The sequence below is a fragment of the Piliocolobus tephrosceles genome, chromosome 6, assembly GCF_002776525.5.
Source record: "Piliocolobus tephrosceles isolate RC106 chromosome 6, ASM277652v3, whole genome shotgun sequence".
In the NCBI taxonomy this organism is placed as follows: Eukaryota; Metazoa; Chordata; class Mammalia; order Primates; family Cercopithecidae; genus Piliocolobus; species Piliocolobus tephrosceles.
Genome location: NC_045439.1, coordinates 155,727,628 through 155,746,969, shown reverse-complemented (window position 1 = coordinate 155,746,969; position 19,342 = coordinate 155,727,628). Strand labels below are relative to the sequence as shown.

The 19,342-nt window shown below is 53.7% G+C and overlaps 1 protein-coding gene across 2 annotated transcripts in view; it reads right to left on the bottom strand.

Moving 5' to 3' along the window:
- The window catches only part of APBA2 (amyloid beta precursor protein binding family A member 2), a 232,690-nt gene extending 213,954 nt beyond the window's left edge, over positions 1 to 18,736 (bottom strand). For both annotated transcript variants that reach the window (XM_023187701.2, XM_023187700.2), the window contains exon 1: positions 18,490 to 18,736. The gene's annotated coding sequence lies outside the window, so the exon portion shown is untranslated. The remainder of the gene's footprint in view (positions 1 to 18,489) is intronic.
- Between the last annotated feature and the right edge of the window lie 606 nt (positions 18,737 to 19,342).

Here is a 19,342-nt window from a genome sequence, read left to right as displayed (position 1 = left end):
TGTGCAAAAAGCTCCTCATAACCATCCAGGAGAAGGCACGTTGGCAGCCTGGGTGCCCAGGCACAGGGAGGAATCGTGGGCGAATAACAGGAGGGCCCCTGGCAGGTGGAGTCGGGTATCTCAAAGCTTCTTCCTTTTGCTTGCTGCTATCTCTATTTTCCAATACAATGAATGAATTTATGTGTGATAACTAAAAATAATGTTTTTTAAATAAAAGTGTTCTCTCTTGCCAAAAGTCGCTGTGATGCTAAACTGCTGAGTTGAGGCATATGAAGTTGCCTATATTGGATCACTTTTTGACATACAGAAATAACAGTTTCATATGGTTCAACCTAATTTTGTCACAAAATCCGGATGAGTGGTGAGACCCACAGGAATCACTTCCTCTGACTTGTCCTGTCCTTGTCCCTCCGCGGGGACAAGTGAGGAGGCTGTGACGTGCCCAGGGCCTCAGCAGTGTAGGTCTTCCGCCTTCCAGAAGGATCCTTCCCACCACCGGCCCACCACACAGCACTGCCTGTCCCTCACCCAGCACCTCCCCTGGGCCAGGTCCTGGCTCTGTCATGACTCATGTCAGCTTGCAAAGTGGATGTCATTGCCAGCAGCAAACCAGACTACAGGGAGCCCGTGGGGTCCCAGGAAGGCCCCTCTGACTCTCCACTGAACCGCAGCTGTCCCTGCTGACTCCACGAGACCACAGGGTCCCCGCCCATTTACGGGACAGCAGCTCTGCCCTCCCTGGACTCTCTTTCATTTCATCCTGGGCCTCCACCACAAATACAGGCACTGACCCTCAAGTAAGTTGAAGCTGAAATGGCCAACTCAGTGGCCAGAGCTGGTTTTCTGTGTCCCCAGCAGGCCCCCCTTTCTGCAGGAACAAAGTGGATCAACCAACTACTCAGCTATACCGTGGCCATAAATGCTCAGAAGATGTTGGCTCTCTTTTGCCTCCTCGTTGGACGGTCAACAGCACTTACAACAGCTTTGGTCACTATCGTCTATTGTGACCCATGTCACCCCCACCAAAAAACATGCTCTCTGTCACTGACTGTAAGTGAGCTCAAGGGGCTGACCAGGGGATCAAGCATCACAGGACATATTCGCCTTTTCTAGTGAACATAACAGAAAGCCAGAGGCCAGGGACACTGCTGCCGGTGTCATCAGACCATAGAACCTGGCCGGCACCCCAGAAAGTGAGCTGGGCCATAGGACGTCAGCAAACCAGGCTTTGATGTTTTGTTTTCAAAATCTTCCACCTTCAAGTCACTGGGCTTCTCTCTCTCCCAGGGACGGCCCCCAGCACCCAGGCAGGCTGTATCTGAGAAACCAGTCATTTTCAAGCACCCAGAACCTTGGGGCACTAAAACATACATATTCTAAATACTAACACGAGCTTGCCCCCCAGTTTTCATGGGAACAGTAAAGATGGACCAAAAAGGATGACAAAGCGGAGGGTCCTGAGACCGATGGGAGAACAGTGAGGTTTGGAGCCAAGGCCCCACCACCGGGGACATGGTGGAAGGACACAATCTGCCTTCCAACAATCTTTTATATACTTCATTTTTAGAACAGTTCTAGGCTTAGAGAAAAACTGAGCAGACTCCACAGAGTTCTCATATACCTACAGCCACTTCCACGATTATTAACATCGGCACACATCAGCACAGTATATTAATCAGAATTAATGAATCTCGATGCACTATTATTAACTCAAGTCCGTACTTCTGTGGGATTTCCACAGTTTCTCCCTAGCGCCCTCTTTCTGCTCCAGGACCCCCTGCAGGACAGCACATCATGCTCAGCTGCTGCATCTCCTCAGGCTTCCTCCACCTGGAAGGGGAAGAGGGCCCTCCTCTTGGCTGTGACAGCATCTCAGAGTGTCCTTAGTTTTGACGGACTTGATATTTTGAAGAGCACGGCATGGTATTTTGTAGAATGCCCCTCTACCGGAATTTGTCTGGAGTTTTCCTCCTAATGATGTAGTGGTAATGGATTTGGGGGAGGATGGGCACAGAGGGAAAGTGCCCTTCTCCCCCACGTCACCCAGGGCACGTGCTACCCACAGGACTTGCTGTTGGCGCCAACTGTGGCCCCAGGCTGAGGCAGTGTGTGTTGGGTTTCTGCTACTCCTTTCTGCACTGGGCTCCATGGACGGAGGTCACTGGGTGCAGCCCACATTGGAGGAGTGAGGATGGAAGTGCACCCCCCTTTACCCTTGGGTTTTTATGACCCCCCATCTCTGATGCCCGCTTCACTCAGGTCTGAATCTTCCCTCCTGTTGCCACACGTTGCTGGAGCCCCATCTGGCCCTTTATTCTTCCCCTCCCCCACCGCAGACCCCCCAACACACACACACACACACACACCCCAAAAGCTCCCTGAGGGCAGGGTCCAGGCTTCCCGATGCTGGTCTGTGTGTGTGCCAGAACCCAGCATGATGCCCTCGGGACTGCAAACACTGGAACGCTCACTCCTGAGACGTCCCCAATCCCGCAGGGTGGCCAGGCAGCAGTCTGCAGGCCAACATGGGCAGGGAGACTCTCTGGCCACAGTCCAGCTCCCACATCAATCATCTAGGGCAAAAACAGTCAGGGGTGTGGCCACGGCACAGGGAGATCAGAAGGGGCTGCATCCAGGACCACTCAACCCTTCCCCAGGTATAATAAACAAAGTGCCACCCCCCAACCACAAATGCGGGAGATGCAGCTGGAAAGCATCCAGGGCACAGAGAAGTCATGCAACTGTGCTTCTGAACCACACACACCACCACATACAGAAAACCCACCCCAAATCCCAGCTGTGCTGAAGGCAAGGACAGGCCCGCAGGAAGAGGGGCTTTCCATAGTGCAAATGCCAGCCAGGAGACCACGGAGAGAGCCTGGCCCAAGCCACAGGGCCGTGTCGTGCCAGGCTGGCTCCCACTGGATCTGGGAGGGTGGGGCATGGCTCAGATAACCCCAAATCCCAGAGTTGGGTGGGGGCTGGAGGTGGGGGCAGCACCACCAGGCCCACTCCTCGGACACCCTTTCAGATCCTCAGGCCACGGTGATGGCTGATGAAGCCATTGTGCTGCCCAAGCACCAGGACAGAGTCAAGTGTGCCTGCAGTACGGCTGGAGACACAAGATCTCTCTGAGGCCCTCGAGTGACTGCATCACACGACACCAGCTTGCTTCACGCACATCCCTGGGAATGACTACCGGAGCATCGCTGCGCTTGGTGCTCCAGTCTCTCTGACATGGGATGGGGTGTGGAGCTGTTGAAACCATTTGACCACTTTCCTGGAGTAGCTACCGAGTTACAGGTGCTGCGCCAGGTGCTGGGATCCAGGGGTCAGCCCCAGCCAGGGGCAGGGCAGTGGGCCGCATGTATGTGGACAAGGGTAGGTTGTAAATATACAACTTACAATACATATTACAAGGAGGACCTGGGTGAGGGGGCGTACAAATGAGTGAGTGCCTCTCTGCCAGGCAGCCAGTCAGCCCCAGGACAGAGACACACAAGAGAAGTCCTTGCGGGGTGAACAGGCTGCAGATGGGACAAGGACATCCTGACAGGGAAACAGGACACACAGGGGCACTGCCCAGGTTAAAGGGCTCAAAACGCCGGGAAGCAGCCCCCGACGGCTCATCCTCACGTTTGTAGAAGCGGCCACAGCAACAAAGGGCACAGCAAAAAAAAAAAAAATCACCACATTTACAAATGTCACCAAACACACCGCAGTAGTAAAATGCCAAGGTGACAGGGAGAGTCTGTCAGGACAGCTCCCGTGGCTGGAAAGAAGATGACAAAGCCACAGGGAGGCTTCAGTTGGGGCAACCACAATGTGTCACCAAGTGACGAAAGTGACCCGAATGAGTGGCCAGGGTGGTGGGTGCTGGTCTCTGTCACGTGGGACTCTCAGAGCCCCTGAGAGGGCACAAGAGACATTCCCTGAAGATCCACCCAATGCTGCCGTCACCACAACGCTGATGCACAGTGCCCAGCATTAGTGATTAGCACTGGGGAGAACAGCATCTGCCACCCATTCCCATGCAGCCACACTGCCAGGCTGTTCAAATGAGCCCAAAGAAGCCTGGGTCCGGCAGGGAGAGGCCGGGAAGGAGGGCTGGGAGGACCTACAGGGCACAGGGTCAAGGTCTGATGCAAACAAAGGCTCTGCTTCTGCCACCCGTGACCACAGCCCAGTCCTTCTGTCTGGGGCTCCAACTCCTCACCTGGAGTAGCTACCAAGTGCCAGGTGCTGGGATCCAGGGCTCAGCCCCAGCCAGGGGCAGGGCAGTGGGCCTTTCTAAAGGAACTGACACAACACTGAGGTCCTCTCCCCCGGGGGTCCCTCACCTCCCGCTCTCTGACCCTCCACCCCTGCCCTGCCTCCTCCTCGCCTCTCCCGACACTCTCCCACACACACTTCACACCACTGGGTCGCAAACCGTCTAGGGGGAAAGACTGATTTTCTCCCAGCATATTCCAGATCTCTACTTTAGCAAAATAAAATAAAACTGAATTACTACCTAAACGAATTTTTTTTAAAGACATTCCTCACTTTATTATCCGATCCAACACACAGAGGCAACCATGAAGCTCTCTACATGCTCATTCTGCATGTCTACACCCTTTGCTCTATGAATCGGAAACAGTGTGCAGATAGCACAATTGCAGGAATGCCGTGACCAGGCCTGCACGCGTGTCCAGCCCAAAGTCTCCCAGGGCCTCCGTAGAGGCTGAGGAGGAAGTGAACTCACATGACAGATGAGCTGTACAGAGCAAGGCCAGGCACACACGACGCCCAGAGCATGTGGAGGCCTCCAACCGGCCGCAATGCAAAATGGCTTCCATGAAGCCTTAGGTGAAGCCACACCATGGCTGTGCTCATGGCTTCCACAAAGCCTCAGGTGAACCCATGCCATGGCTGTGCTCACTCCACCACACTGCGGCCCACGAAGCTGAGTGGTTATGAGGCCAACGGTCGTCGGACAAAGAGTCTCTCTCCTCTGAATTTAGCCACGTGGCCCTATCCTGGTGGGCTCACAGCCAGAATGAGAGCTCTGGAGGCAACTGGGAAGGGGCAAAGTAGACTCCAGAGAGATGAGAAGTCCAGAGGTGGAAAAGGCAGGGAAGGCAGGCCAGGGAGAGATGTGGGTAAGGGAGAGAGGGCACCTCTGGGGACCTGAGGGGTTGGGCCCTTGCCTGAGGAGGCAGGCGGCCAGGTGGCACCATAGAACCTCCACCCACGACTTCCGGGCTGCGAGGACATGGGGCTGCCCGGAGGAGTTTTCCACGTGTAGCATCTCCCCGCGACTGCTCTTCTGAAAGCTCTTCGGTTTCCCACTCAACTGCAACCACATAATGTTTGATACTTAAACATTTGGGTTACTTGTGTCTAGTTTTCTTTAAAAACACAGCTTCTTTTATATGCAGAAATAAAAATACATTTCCTGCAGATAACTTATCCACACCAATGAAATCTGTATATATCTTAGTGTCCTACGCGGGTTTACATACCCTGATCTCACTTAGAAAACGTAGTGTGCATCTAAATATTTAGAAGCATTTGTTGTAATGGCAAAATCTAATTATCTCACATTAAGTATAATCTCGATTTTGATAGTATTGTTCTAGCAGTAAAAGAAGCCATGACTCACTCCATTCAAATTTCACCTTGAAAACTCCAAAGTGATGAACTGCTCTGTTTTTATACTTTTCTTGATATATATATATATACACACACACACACACACAATATATATACACACAAAAGTTCCATAGCATAAATGGAACCTTCCTATGCAAACCAAGATAGAGAAAGGGGACATTATCAGCACCTCCAAAAGCTGCGCTTCCCTCCCCCGGGCCTCCTCTAAGTACCATCTCCCGAGGGCAACCTGACTTCCACACAAGCCGGTTGCCTGTTGCCCTTCCTAGACACAGAATCACGCAGTACGCACTCCAGCATCTGGGGTTTTTTGCTCAACGTCACGCGGCCAGCCCCATCCGCACAGCTGGCACACACGCGCAGAGTGCTCATTCTCGGCCTGCCGTACAGCGTGCCCTGTGAGAAGACGCTCGGGGTACTGATTCATTCTGCTACGGATGGCCATCTGGTTTATTTGCACTTTGGCAGTTACCATCGCACTGCTACGGACACTTTTGTCTGTCTCTTGATGGCTGTATCTGTTTCCAATGGCTGCTGTGACAAATGACCACAAAACTGGGTGGCTGAAAACACACTTCTTTTTTTTTTTTTTTTTTGAGGTGGAGTCTCGCTCTGTCGCCCGGACTGGAGTGCAGTGGCCGGATCTCAGCTCACTGCAAGCTCTGCCTCCCGGGTTTATGCCATTCTCCTGCCTCAGCCTCCAGAGTAGCTGGGACTACAGGCGCCCGCCACCTCGCCCGGCTAGTTTTTTTTTTGTATTTTAGTAGAGACGGGGTTTCACCGTGTTAGCCAGGATGGTCTTGATCTCCTGACCTCGTGATCCGCCCGTCTCGGCCTCCGAAACTGCTGGGATTACAGGCTTGAGCCACCGCGCCCGGCCAAAACACACTTCTTCTCTCACAGTTCTGGAGGCTAGAAGTCTGCAAGCAGTTTCACTGGGCTGAAATCGAGCTGTTGGCAGAGCCACATTCCCTCCAGAGGCAGTAGGGGAGAATCCTTTCCTTGGCCCTGTACAGTTTCTCCTAGCTGCTGGCGTTCCCTGAGCTGTGGCTGCATCACTCCAATTTCTGCCTCTTTGGCCACATCTCCGTCTGCCTCTCTCTTATACGATCCTTGAGGATGGCATTTAGGGCCCACCCAGATAATTCAAGACAATCTCTTCATTTCAAAATCCTTAAACACATCTGCAAAACCACTATGGTATAAAGCAACATTCACAGGTTTCAGGGATTAGAACCTGATGTCATTTGAAGGCCACTAATGCCCATATGTGTATTTTACTCCATTTCATTCGGATTGAGACTGCTAGTGACAGAGTATTTGTAAGCTTAGCTTTAGTTAATTCTACAAAAAAGCTACCCAAAGCAGTTGTACGGATGTCTCCTCTGACCAGCAATCAGAGGTCCATTTGTCTCACATCCTCACCGACACCTGCTATTTTCTGCTTTTTTTTTTTTTTTTTTTGAGACAGAGTCTCACTCTATCGCCCAGGCTGGAGTGCAGTGGCGCGATCTCAGCTCACTGCAAACTCCGCCTCCTAGGTTCAGGCAATTCTCCCACGTCAAACTCCCAAGTAACTGGGATTACAGGCACCTGCCACCATGCCCAGCTAATTTTTTTTGTGTGTTTTTAGTAGAGAAAGGGTTTCACCATATTGGTCAGGCTGGTCTCAAACTCCTGACCTCAGGTGATCCAGCCGCCTCAGCTCCCAAAGTGTGGGGATTTCAAGCATGAGCCACTGCACCCGGCTTTTTCTGCTCTTTTGATGTTAGCCATTCTGGTGGGTGTGGAACGGTGTCCCATTTACAATTCATTTTGCATCTCCCCGATGACTAATGGAGTGGAGTACTTTTTCATCTCTTTAGTGGACGTGTGTGTGTGCGTGCGTGTGTGCGCGCGCGCGCACGTGACGTGTCTTTTGCCGTTTTCCTACTGGGTGTTCTCTCCTTTTCTTGTTGATTATGTAGTGCATTATTTTAAGATGAGTCATTTGTTAAAATAGATTCCACTGAGACATTGGCAGATGGAGGCCTAGTTTCTGGTGTCAGGGCCGGAGACGTGAGGTCCAGTTGTGTCCAAGCAATCAGGTGACACGAATTCTGGACCTTGAATACCCCATAATGGACTCTAAGCCTATGTCAGCCTAGAAGGTTCCAATAAGGAACATGATGGAGAGTTTAGGGACCACTGTCAGGGACTGGATGGGTGGGACAAAAATCAGTCTCAAATTAATGTATTAGATCTCCAGTTACTTCCTTGAAACTAAATCTAATTGTACTTAAAAGGGTGGCCACTGGAAAGTAAACTCTATCTGGATTTCTACAAATACAGGTGGGTTTTATCGGACTTTTCGGGAGCAGCCACTGCTAATCCACTCAGCACAATGACAGCCATCTCCAGAATCAGGCACTGCCCCCACACCATGATAGGCCAGCGACGCAGTGATCCCTACTGTGAAATACAACGTATTAAATACACCAGAGTTTGGTTTATCTACATCACAATCAAGAAAGAAGCCGGGCACAGGGGTTCACGCTTGTAATGCCAGCACTTTGGGAGGCCAAGGCAGGCAGATCACAAGGTCAGGAGATCGAGACCATCCTGGCTCACACGGTGAAACACCGTCTCTACTAAAAATACAAAAAATTAGCTGGGCGTGGTGGTGGGTGCCTGTAGTCCCAGCTGCTGGGGAGGCTGAGGCAGGAGAATGGCGTGAACCCAGGAGGCAGAGCTTGCAGTGAGCTGAGATCATGCCACTGCACTCCAGCCTGGGTGACAGAGCAAGACTCCATCAAGCAAGCAAGCAAGCAAGCAGGCAGGCAGGCAAGAAAGGAAAGAAAGAAAGACAGAAAGAAAGAAAGAAAGAAAGAAAGAAAGAAAGAAAGAAAGAAAGGAAGGAAGAAAGGAAGGAAGGAAGGTTGGTTTGGAACATCGGTTGACGTGAACTACTAGCATAATATTAGATATGTCATTAAAACCAACAAGATGATAGAAAGGTCTACTCACAGAGGGGCTCCCCACCCCCAACCCCCGCATCAAATAGAGCTCTCTCCTTCAAATCAGATTTTTTTTTTTTTGAGACAGGTTCTCACTGTCACTCAGGTTGGAGTAGAGTGGCGCGATCACAGCTCACTGCAGCCTCAACCTCCTGGGCTTAAGCGATCCTCCCACCTCAACCTCCCGAGTAGCTAGGACCACACGCGTGAGCCACCACATCCAGCTAACTTTTCTATTTTTTGTAGAGATGGAGTCTCCTTATGTTACCCAGGCTGGTCTCAAACTCCTGGGCTTAAGCGAGCCTCCCTCCTCGGCCTCCCAAACTGCTGGGATTACCTCATGAACCACCACACCCAGCCTTCAAATCAGATTTCTAAGGAGGCTAACAAGTAGCAGGCCTTTCCAGTTATGACGCATGGAGAAACAAAGGCAGCCTCAGCCAGTGTCCAGCGCAGCCCCAGCAGACAGGGATAATGAGGCGGACATGGGCCTCACAGGAGAGAATACTGCTCCCTACCTCCACGCCACGCCAGTGAGAAAAACAGACTGACTGCAGCTCCAAAACATACAGCAACTGACCCATGAAACAGGGACCTCTGGCGCTTGACATTATCAGGTAAGAGATGTTTCTGACCCAGCAGCCAGAGGATGAACAGCTCCCTCCATCCGAAAGGGGAAGAAGGCCCAACCTGCAGGCGCCCTGGCATATCGAGGCCACGGACAAGAGGCACCCAAATGTCTCCCCAGACTGCCCCTGCTGCAGAGGCCTCTGGAGCCCATCATCCTGCAGCGCTGCCGCTCCTGCTCCCTTTCCCAAGCCCTCTGCAGTCCCCTCTCCTGACACAGGGTCAGAAAGCCACTGGGAGGCCCTTAAGGACAGCCTGCGTGTCCAGTCGGCTGAGGCCAGCCACGGGGGTCCAGCAGCAGGGAGACCACACCTGCACTGCTACCCGCACCCCTTCACACTGGAGCTGCCTGCGGGACCCAGGCCTCCCTGTGTGCCCAGGGTAAGTCGGCGGAGCTGCACAGGTTAAGGCTGGGTGAGCAAATTAATAATGTGATGAATGGTTTGTCGTGGATTTTGTCATTCTTGTAGAAGAACAGGGGTAAGTTAACCTAGAAATCCTGTAAATCTCTAAAGGGTAAAATTAAACATCCGCACTAGTAAGGCTGGGACTTGGCAGCAGCCGCCGCCTCCTACAGAACACAGTAGGGAGCGGGCTCCCGAGCCCCTCAATGACGCAGGAGCTGCCTCGGCCAGACACCTGCCCCCGCCACCCTCCTGCATCCTCACCGAGTCCCTCCCCACCCCATGCCGCGCATCTTCCACCCGCACCTCCCTGCACCCTCCCCTCACCTCTAGATGCACCCCTGAACACGCCCCTGACCGTGTCATTCTCCCACACTCTGACCTGTCCGCCAGGGAAGCCAGCTGCAGAAATCACTCTCCTAGAGTTCGCTTGGTAAACTATGCATTGTTACTGGCCCATCTGCTTCACTTCCAACCCACAGCAAGGACTCTCTAGGGCCACCAAGCTCCTAATCGTCACGAACTGCCCTCCAACCCCCATCTCCAGCTCTGACCTACACATACCACCTAGTCCTCCTGCCAAAAACTTGGTCCTCCCTGTGCCCAGGATGTCCCACTCCAGGCTCGCCCTTCTGCCTGGAGGGATCTTCGGGCCTGAGCTCTGAAGGGACAAATCCACCCACTTTTATAGCATGGGGTCCATGATCTACCCCAACTTACCGCAGGGCTCTCACATCCGCCAGACTGTGCCTCTCTAGGAGGGCCCTGGACCCAGAGCCAGAATGGGGGTCCGACACCACTGCACATTCTCCAGCAGCCCCCTCCATGCCCTCTCTCCTGATCCCACCAAGCTCTAAACTGGGAACAAGAAAGCTGGAATACAGTAAATGGAAAATACCTACTGAGTGGATGGGTGGATGGATGGACAGAGCTCCAGGCAAAGGGACTCAGGGGTAAGGAAAGCGAAGGGTACCTGCCCCCGGTTCTACCACTGCAGAGTCCCTGAGTGTCAAAGGACTGAGAGGTGAATGATGGGCAAGGTGAGACCTACCACGTTAGTGTCCCGCACCCCTTTGTCTCCACTATTAGATTAAGCCATCCTATGTGACGGATAAAGGGAGCAACACATACAAGGAGTTAGGCCAAAGTGAGGGGTGGGAATGCTGCCAGTCCAGGGGTCCCCCACGGCAGCTCCCCAAACAAACTCAAGACAAGTTGGAGGTGAGGCTGCCTCTGGGTGTACCAAATCAACTGAAGTAGCGCCAATCCTCAGTGCTGATTAAGCACAGGCCCGCCTGTGATCAAGAAGAAAACCATTACTTAACAAAATGCAATTAATTTAGAAGCTGAAATGTGTGAAAGCCCAAGGGAAAGACACAATCAGGAGTGCCTGGTCTGGAGGGGCTTCTGCCCTCAAAGCTTCCAACCCAAGAGAGCACAAAGACATCCTCCCCAACCACCGCACATCCAACCTGCAAAACGATGACATGCTCCTCTCCAGGTACCCGAACCTTAGGACTCGAAGGGTAGAGAAGGTTCACAGGCAGAATCTTCACAATACTTGCACAAAAGAAAAGCACTTCTAGTAGGGGCTGTGGGTCAGGAAAACCTCAACTTCACCCAATGCCATTCCCGAGAGAATCAGCCATCAGTGTGACCCCCTCAGTCCTGCCTCAGGGGCTCAGAATCTAGCAGTCAGGCCAGGTGGGAAGAGAAGGGACCTGTGGCCAAAATCGGTCCATTCATCACTCAGCTGACAGCTTTCACACGTACTAGCCAGAATCAGTTAGAGGCTGGAGGTAGTGCCAGGTATCTGAAACCCAGCAGGCAAGTTGGTAAAACACACACACACCCTAACCCTGGTGACTGCACTGACTAAGTGGTTTACTGTGGCAGAACAGTTGCACACATCTCATCTCTTCCATCCACAGTAACTCAGTGGCTCGTGAGGAAGAAGACACAGATCTCCACGTGCCTTCTTGGGATGAGTCAAGATAAACTCTGAGCAGCGATGCTGTACAGCTGGCTCATGCGTGGAGGCAGAGCCTGGCTTCCCAGAGCTTCCAATTCCTAACACATGCCTGGCCCCACTGCACCACACCCGTGACAGCTGCCACCAGCTCCAGATAATACAGACAGATGCTAGAGCACATGGCTCACTTATTACACCAAAAGACTGAGAAACAGAAACTGTGTTTTATTTGCACAATGCATACACTTGCTTCCAGAAGACCTGAGAAATCCATCATCCCTAAATGCACCCGTTCACTCAATTAGTGGTTTTCCTGTTTTTGAAACAATGGATTTTTCCAAGACAGTTGACAATCAAACCAACTGTGGGAAACCATAAACTGTACTTTTTTAATTAAATTAACAATGCAGCAGTTCAGAGGAATTTATATTTAGAGCTGCCCTGCTGGAGAGTGAATTCCGGAAATGTAAAACCAACTACATAAAAAAAATTATATATCTTTACACACATATATACATACACACACACACACACACACACACACACACATACCCACACTTACGCATCGCTTAATGACAGGGATGTGTTCTGAGAAATTTGTCATTAGGAAATTTCATCACTGTGCAAACATCACAGAGCATACTTTGTACAAACCTACTCCACACCTGGGCTATCGGCGACACACCTGGGCAGCATGTTATCCTGCTGAACACTGCGGGCAACTGTAACCCAATGGGAAGTATGTATCTAAACATACAAAAGGCACAGTAAAAATACGGTATAAAAGATAAAACACAGGGGCTGGGCACAGTGGCTCACGCCTGTAATCCCAACACTTCGGGAGGCCAAGGTGGGTGGATCATGAGGTCAGAAGGTTGAGACCATCCTGGCTAACACACGGTGAAACCCCATCTCTACTAAAGATACAAAAAATTAGCCGGGCGAGGTAGCGGGCGCCTGTAGTCCCAGCTACTCGGGAGGCTGAGGCAGGAGAATGGCGTCAACCCGTGAGGCAGAGCTTGCAGTGAGCCGAGATCGCGCCACTGCACTCCAGCCTGGGTGACAGAGCAAGATTCTATACCAAAAAAAAAAAAAAAAAATGATAAAACACAGTACCCCATCTAGGATACTTACCACGAATGAAGCTTGCAGGACTGGAAATTTCTCTGGGTGAGTCCATCTGTACACTAGCGTAGACTTCATAAATATTGTACACTTAGGCTACATTAAATTTTGTTTAAATAAAGTAACTGCACTACAACTTTACGACAATGTCACTAGACAATAGGAATTTTTCAGCTCCATAATAATCTTATGGGACCTCTGTCATATATGCTATCATTAACCAAAACATTGTCACGTGACGCATGACTGTACATATACATCTCAACTGAAAATGCTAAACGTCAAGCATTCTCTGACTCACTATTTACTAATTAGGATTTCCCCAGAACTGTCTTTGCCTGAGAATTTCAGAATCAAGCGTCTCTCTGTACAGTTGATTCTAGGGACAAGAAGTCCCTAGACTTCTTGTCTAGGGACAAGAAGTTCCCTAAGAATCCATGTTGGCTTCAAATGCAAAATGGAAAACACCTTAGTGTCCCACCAACCGTGTCAGCCATCTTCCTGGAGGGCAAGCTCCCAGACCCTCTGCCCATCCCTGTGAAGGGCCCACGTCACCTGTGGCATTTCCATGACTCTCCGATGCCAGACACCAGTCTCTCGGCACGTGTTGAACATTAGCCCTGTCCGTGCCCGCCAGTAGTCATAAGTCCTAGTCATGCCCACCCTGTTAAAAACAAATCTGATACAAAATGGGCCCCAGCAGGAGACAGCGAGAAAACACGGGCCTCACACTGTCTCCAGCTCAGGCTCAACGGCCAGCACTGCCCCGTCACAGCAGAGTGCTCTTAGGCCACCCACAGCTCAGCTACCTGTCCCCAGCCTCCTCGTTTCGAAGTTAAGATGCACCTTTTGGATTTGTTGGAAAATTATTTAAAATGACAAAGAGGGATGGAACTCAACACACAGAATTGCCCGATGATGTGTGTTTCATTCCAGGAGTTTTGCCATCAAAATCATCTTCAAATGTTGGGGTGCTTCCGTTTCCAGAAAACTAGAGATGAAAATATTTTCACAGTCACTCAATGCAGGAAGTTCAACCCCATATTTTTTTCTCTTAATTTTGATCCTTGAAACACAAAGCAACAGACGTAGAACCTTACATTAAAACAGCCCTTAGAGTTTATGACGTGCCTCCTCTACATTCTCTCACTACGCAGTAGCTATAACTCACAAACCTGACCCTTAAAACTCTCAGAACAGTAAGAGAAGCCGCACAGGCCCGAAGCCACGTGGCCACACCACAGAGCCCTTGCTGTCATAATATCTTGCATCGGTTGAATATCACATCACGTTTGTGCCTGAAGACAACCGCAGGCAAGAGGCCTCCTGCGTGTATTACAGATGCTGAGAAAGACTCTCAAGCCAGGTGACAGGCCCTGGGCCCCAGGGATTAGTGGCAGGGCCAGACTGGAACTGAGCTCTTGTTACTCCAAATTCCATCCTCTTTTCCAACCTCCCAGTCCCTTTCTCATAAAACTAAAGCATCTCCTCCAACCAGGCCAGGACATAGGCAGGAGAGAGTCAGGCAGGCGGAGGCTTCTGGAAGGGAAAGCAGAGTGGCTGAGAGCCCTGGGACAGAGTCTGACATTAGATATAAGACAAGTTTGGAAAGATCCAGATGGAGCGGGAAGGGAATCTGGGTGTGGGGGTGCCTCCTTCCAAAGTGCATCCACATCCGAGGTGACTGCAGGGAGATGCAGAGCTGACTCTGGCAGCAGGGACCGCCTGGGTGCAGAGAACCCAAACAACCGAAAATCCAAAAAGGAATCCTAGTACGGAATCAGAAAGCTCACTCTTTGGGCTGGTTACCTTCCCAACCACGTTCTCCTCTGGCCTATGTGAAACTGACGTTGCACTGTACAATTCTGCAGCTCTTTCCTGACTGTCCACTGAGTGAGGGTCTGTGCTACATTCTAGGGGGATCCAAATGTGAACACAGCTAGGTTTCAGCTCTGGGACTCGGGGAAAGGAGGCGCAGGGAGCAGGACATGTGATGCAAGGAGACTAATGCTCCCATGTCTCATTCACTCGCTCATCCAAGGATAGCGCCAAGGCTCTGTGTGTCAGGCACTTTTCTAGCTACTGGGGATCCAGAGGTGAACAAAGTCTTTTACATTTGAGTGGTAAGAAACTGACAATAAACAAACAAGAATATAAATAACACACTGACTGGTGAGTACTAAGGAGAAACACAAAGCAAGGTTCACAAGAGAAGGGGAAGTAACGCTAATTTATGTAGGGCTGTGAGGGAGCAGGCCAGGTGGGCATCTGGGGGTGGCTCATGCAAAAGGGGTGGGAACAGCAAGTGCAAAGGCCTGGAGTCAAGAGTGGCCTGGCAAATCTGAGGACCAAGGGATAAGAGGGAAAGAGCCCACATTCAGTTGGGATCTCCAGGATGGACATGGGCCAAGATGACAGGTGGGGATGGGGTGGGGACAACCCAGGGCAGATCTGGGCAATGAGCCTGTCTGCCTGGAGCCAGGGCAGCCTGGAGGGGCCATTCTTGGGAGCGAGCAGGGGAACTTGAGAAAATCCAGCCAAGTAACATGGATGTGGAGGAAGCACTGGAAAGACACTGAAGGCCTGGACTATGGTGACACACCTGGCCAGAGCCAACTTGCAGAGTCAGGGGTACCCCACAGCCCAACCTGGGAAACCTCACAGCCAGCACAGAAATCATAACGCACACAGCAATCACACCCCACCAGTACGTAGGGTTCCACAGAGAGAGCCTGGCTGCATGATCTTGAGGTCACCAACCTCCTAGGGCTCCCGAGTGTCTGGACAGGGAGAGAGGGGAGGACTGGCTTCAGGAAAGGCGAGAAAAGATGGTGCCCACGACAGCTGACTCAGCCTGTACCAGCAGGCTGCTCTGAGACACGAGCTGGACTCAACCCAGGCGGTGGGCGGCAGGGGGGTGGGGAGGAGTTCTGGGAAAGGAAGGAGCCAGAGAAGCCTCCCTGTGGGCGCTCGGCCCAACCACCATCCAAGGGAACAATGAGCACCTCCAACCCCCGCCGGGCACACAGGCTGCCTCCGGGTGAGCAACCGTCTCAAACTTCACCTACACTGGGGAGACCTGCCTGGTCGTCAGTGGCTACCTTACACCCTACCTGTGCCTCCACATCCCCAGTCCTGACGGCCACCTGGCAAGGGTGAGGAACTGAGACTGTGCGGGGAGGGCACACAGCTTGTGAGTGGTGCAGCCAGGGCCGCCGCCCAGGCCCAGAGCTCTCTCCACTCTCTCTGTTTCTCTAAGCACCAGGCTGCGAGGCAGGGCATGTGAGCTCTGCCGAAGCCAGTCAAGCCACCCAGTGATGCGTGCAGGGTCTTGATGCCCACCGACCACCAGTCCTCTTCTCCCCTGGACAGTAAAGGTTTCTCCAAGACTTCAGACCATGGTGTCACCTGAGGCCCATACCTGTCAAGTCACAGGGGCAGGTATGCGTGGCAGAGGACAGCGAGGAGTGCCGGAGAGGAGCTGAGGCCTGGAGGGGACCTCTGCAGCCAGGCTCAGCCCCCACTCTCCCCAACAACAGCCCTCACCGCCGCCACCGCAGCCCAATCCAAACAAAGCCCAGATTGATGCCAACCTCACCATCAACTGTTTTTCCTCTGACTTCTTCAGTTTTGTCTAGAAAAATCAAGGTGTCTTATCACCCCTCTCAGCTTCTAGGGGTGTGATCAGTGTCTTTTACAATTATCTCTTATTTTTATCCAGTATTTCTTAGCTCAATTGGCAAACTAGGTATTTATGCACCTCCATTTCACAATCCATCCCCACCAATTGTGCCTGTAAAACTAACATTTTGTTGGGGAAAAAAAAAAAGGTTAGAACTACTTAAGAAGGTTACGTAAACAAGTGAACTAGCAGGCCACAGCTTGGGTCTGGGGTGTCAGAGAAAACATGCAAGGTGGAAGAGAATGAGGAGCTGACGGTCACCAGTTTCACCTCCTTCCAGCGCCCGCCCAACTCTCCTGCTCACACACACTCACACCCCGTCGGACTCAGCCTGCAGCTTCTTGAATCCCATGAGGCCAGGAGACAGTGGGGAGGAGCACAAACCGCACTTCCTAACAAATGAGAGGAAGACTCGGTGCCTCATCGCTAGTGCCATCACCCCCCAGCCCAGCCATGGAGCCCGCTCCAAGGGCCCCCCTGCCAATGCTGCTAGAGTCCACCGAGGGAGGGCTGCTAGAGTCCACCGAGGGAGGGCTGCCAGCACACAGCCGCAAGCTCCAGCTTCATCCACTCACGCCCTGGACACTGCCTGGCGTCCCAGCGTTCCAGGTCCATGGCACCTTGGCCCTCCTGTCCCGCAAATCCTAAGCTCAGGAGACTCCCTCCACCCCAGGCTGCAGAGGGGAGCAGCTCCCATGGTCACCCAGGAATCAGCTCAGAGGGCAGGGCATCCTGGATGCCCCAGACTGGGAAACGGAGATCCTGTTCTCGGCATAGTGGCCACACCTCCGGGAAGGGAGAAATCCCTGCCTCACCTCACTGGAGGGACCCTGACCCAGAGGCCTGAGAAAACGCCGCCTGCAGGCTCCTGGCACCTGCCAACATGCACCTCAAGAAAACTTGTCCCACTTCAATCTGCAAAGCTCTCCGGTCATTATTTCTAAAACCACTGTCCTTTCTCAAAGAGGAAGGAAAACAGAAACAAACAAAAACAGAAAGAGGCACAGGAGGCTGAAGAGGCCAGAGGCAGTTTAGCCCAAAAACAGTGCCAGACGCAAGATGCCGAGTTTGGGGTGCCTCACCCTCCACATGCCCATTTAGGAGCTGACTGCACTCAACCACAGATTTATGTCTGGTGCCTGCCAGGTCCTATCTGAATAGATCTGAAAAATAAAGCCTCCCTTCTGCCAGTAAATACGAAGTTAAGACCAGCAGACCCCTCTAAGGCTCTGCTCTCCACGGGGGTCCTCGGCAGGCGTTGGCGAAAGGAAGTTCGCCCCCTCCCCGCCTGGGCTCACCGAGGCCCGCCGCCCGGCCCACGGAGCCCTCCCTGCTTGGGAACCAGGGGCCTCGATGTTCTCCTTCACCATCTGCAGCCAAATCTCCCGCCAGCAGCCTTGCCAGGCAGTGCGTGCCATGGGGAAGGGGCCAGGCCAAGGGACAGGTCCGCGCCGTGCCCCCAACCGGGCACCTGCAGCCCAGGGGCAACGGGGTGTGGGGTTTTTAATTTATAAGTTTATCCCTCTGGGTCTTATTATAAAGGGAAAGGGAAGGGGACGAAGATCTGGGCTTGGGTTTTCCGAAGGCAGCGAACCCAGAGGCGACCCCAAACTCAGTAGTTGCCGCCCGGTACGGGGACTTGATGCTGGTGCCAAGCGGCCCGGCCAGCCCAGCAGAACCCGAGCGGACAGCACCACCACACAGCGCCTCTTGCCCGCGCCAGGTGGCCCCTTGCCACGGTGCCCCCTTGCCAGGGATGCGAGAGCCGCCGCCTGGTCCCCTCCCCGCCCGCCCTCCCGTCGTGGGAGGGGGAAGGGGCCGGACAGAGAGGAGTGGGGCCGCCGGGCTGTACCCCCAGATCCCAGCGGCGGCCGCCCCGAAGCCACGCCGAGTCCGGAGGGCAGCGCTCGGGAGCGCTCGGGCCGCAACCTCCGCGCCGCCCCCCACGCGTCCGGTTTCTCGCGGCGCCCCGGGCGGCCCCAGGCTGCCGCCACCGGCGAGTCAGGCAGCCCAGGTTCCCCAGCTTACCTGGCCAGGGCGCTGGGCTGCCCCGGTACGCCGCCGTCCCCGCCCCGCCGCCGGCTCAGTCCGCGAGGCCGAGCTCTTTGTGAGCCCGCGCCGAGCCGCACACCGCGACTGCTAATGAGCCCGGGAAGCTGAATAGCTTCCCGAATAGCGGCGGGCGCGCCCCGGACGCAGCGTACGGCACGCAGGGCCGCCTCTGCCGGGCGCACGCGGCGCGGCTGCGGGGCGCATCCCGCACCGGCCTGCGGCTGCCGGGCTCGCGCCCCCGCCCCGGCCGCTTCCGCCTCACCCCCGCCGGGCACACCGGGGCCGGAAAACGATTCCCGGCTAGATCGCGCGCCGGGAAGAGAGGGAAGACAAAGATGCGTCCGTGCCGGGCGTGCGCGAGGCCCTGCGCCCCCTGGCCCCGGCGCTGGGGCAGTTGGCAGGGCAGGAGGGTGCACTCGGAACCTGGGTCCCGCCGGGCCGGTGTCCGGGACCGGGGCTGGAACCCAGGCGCTGGAAGGCGCGGCGCCCCGAACGCCCTGGGTCCTGGGGAGCACACAGATTCCCGGGCGTGCCCTGGCCCTGCTGGCTGGGGAGCTGCAGGGATCTGGTCCCGCAGGTAGAGCCGGTGAACGCGAGGCTCCGCACCCTGCCCGGGCCGCCGCGCCGTGCCGCGCCGCGCAGCTGTAATAGGGGACCCTAGAGCGAAGAACCCTCGCTCTAGGGATCGCGGCCTCCGAAAGCCCCATCTGGCAGGGGAGGCCCCCTGCTGCCTCCCCACCGCAGCTCCCTTAGGCGCATGCTGGACTCCAAGTCTTTCCTGGCGGTCCCCGGTAACCATCCCAGCACCCCGTTTCTGATACTCTGTGCT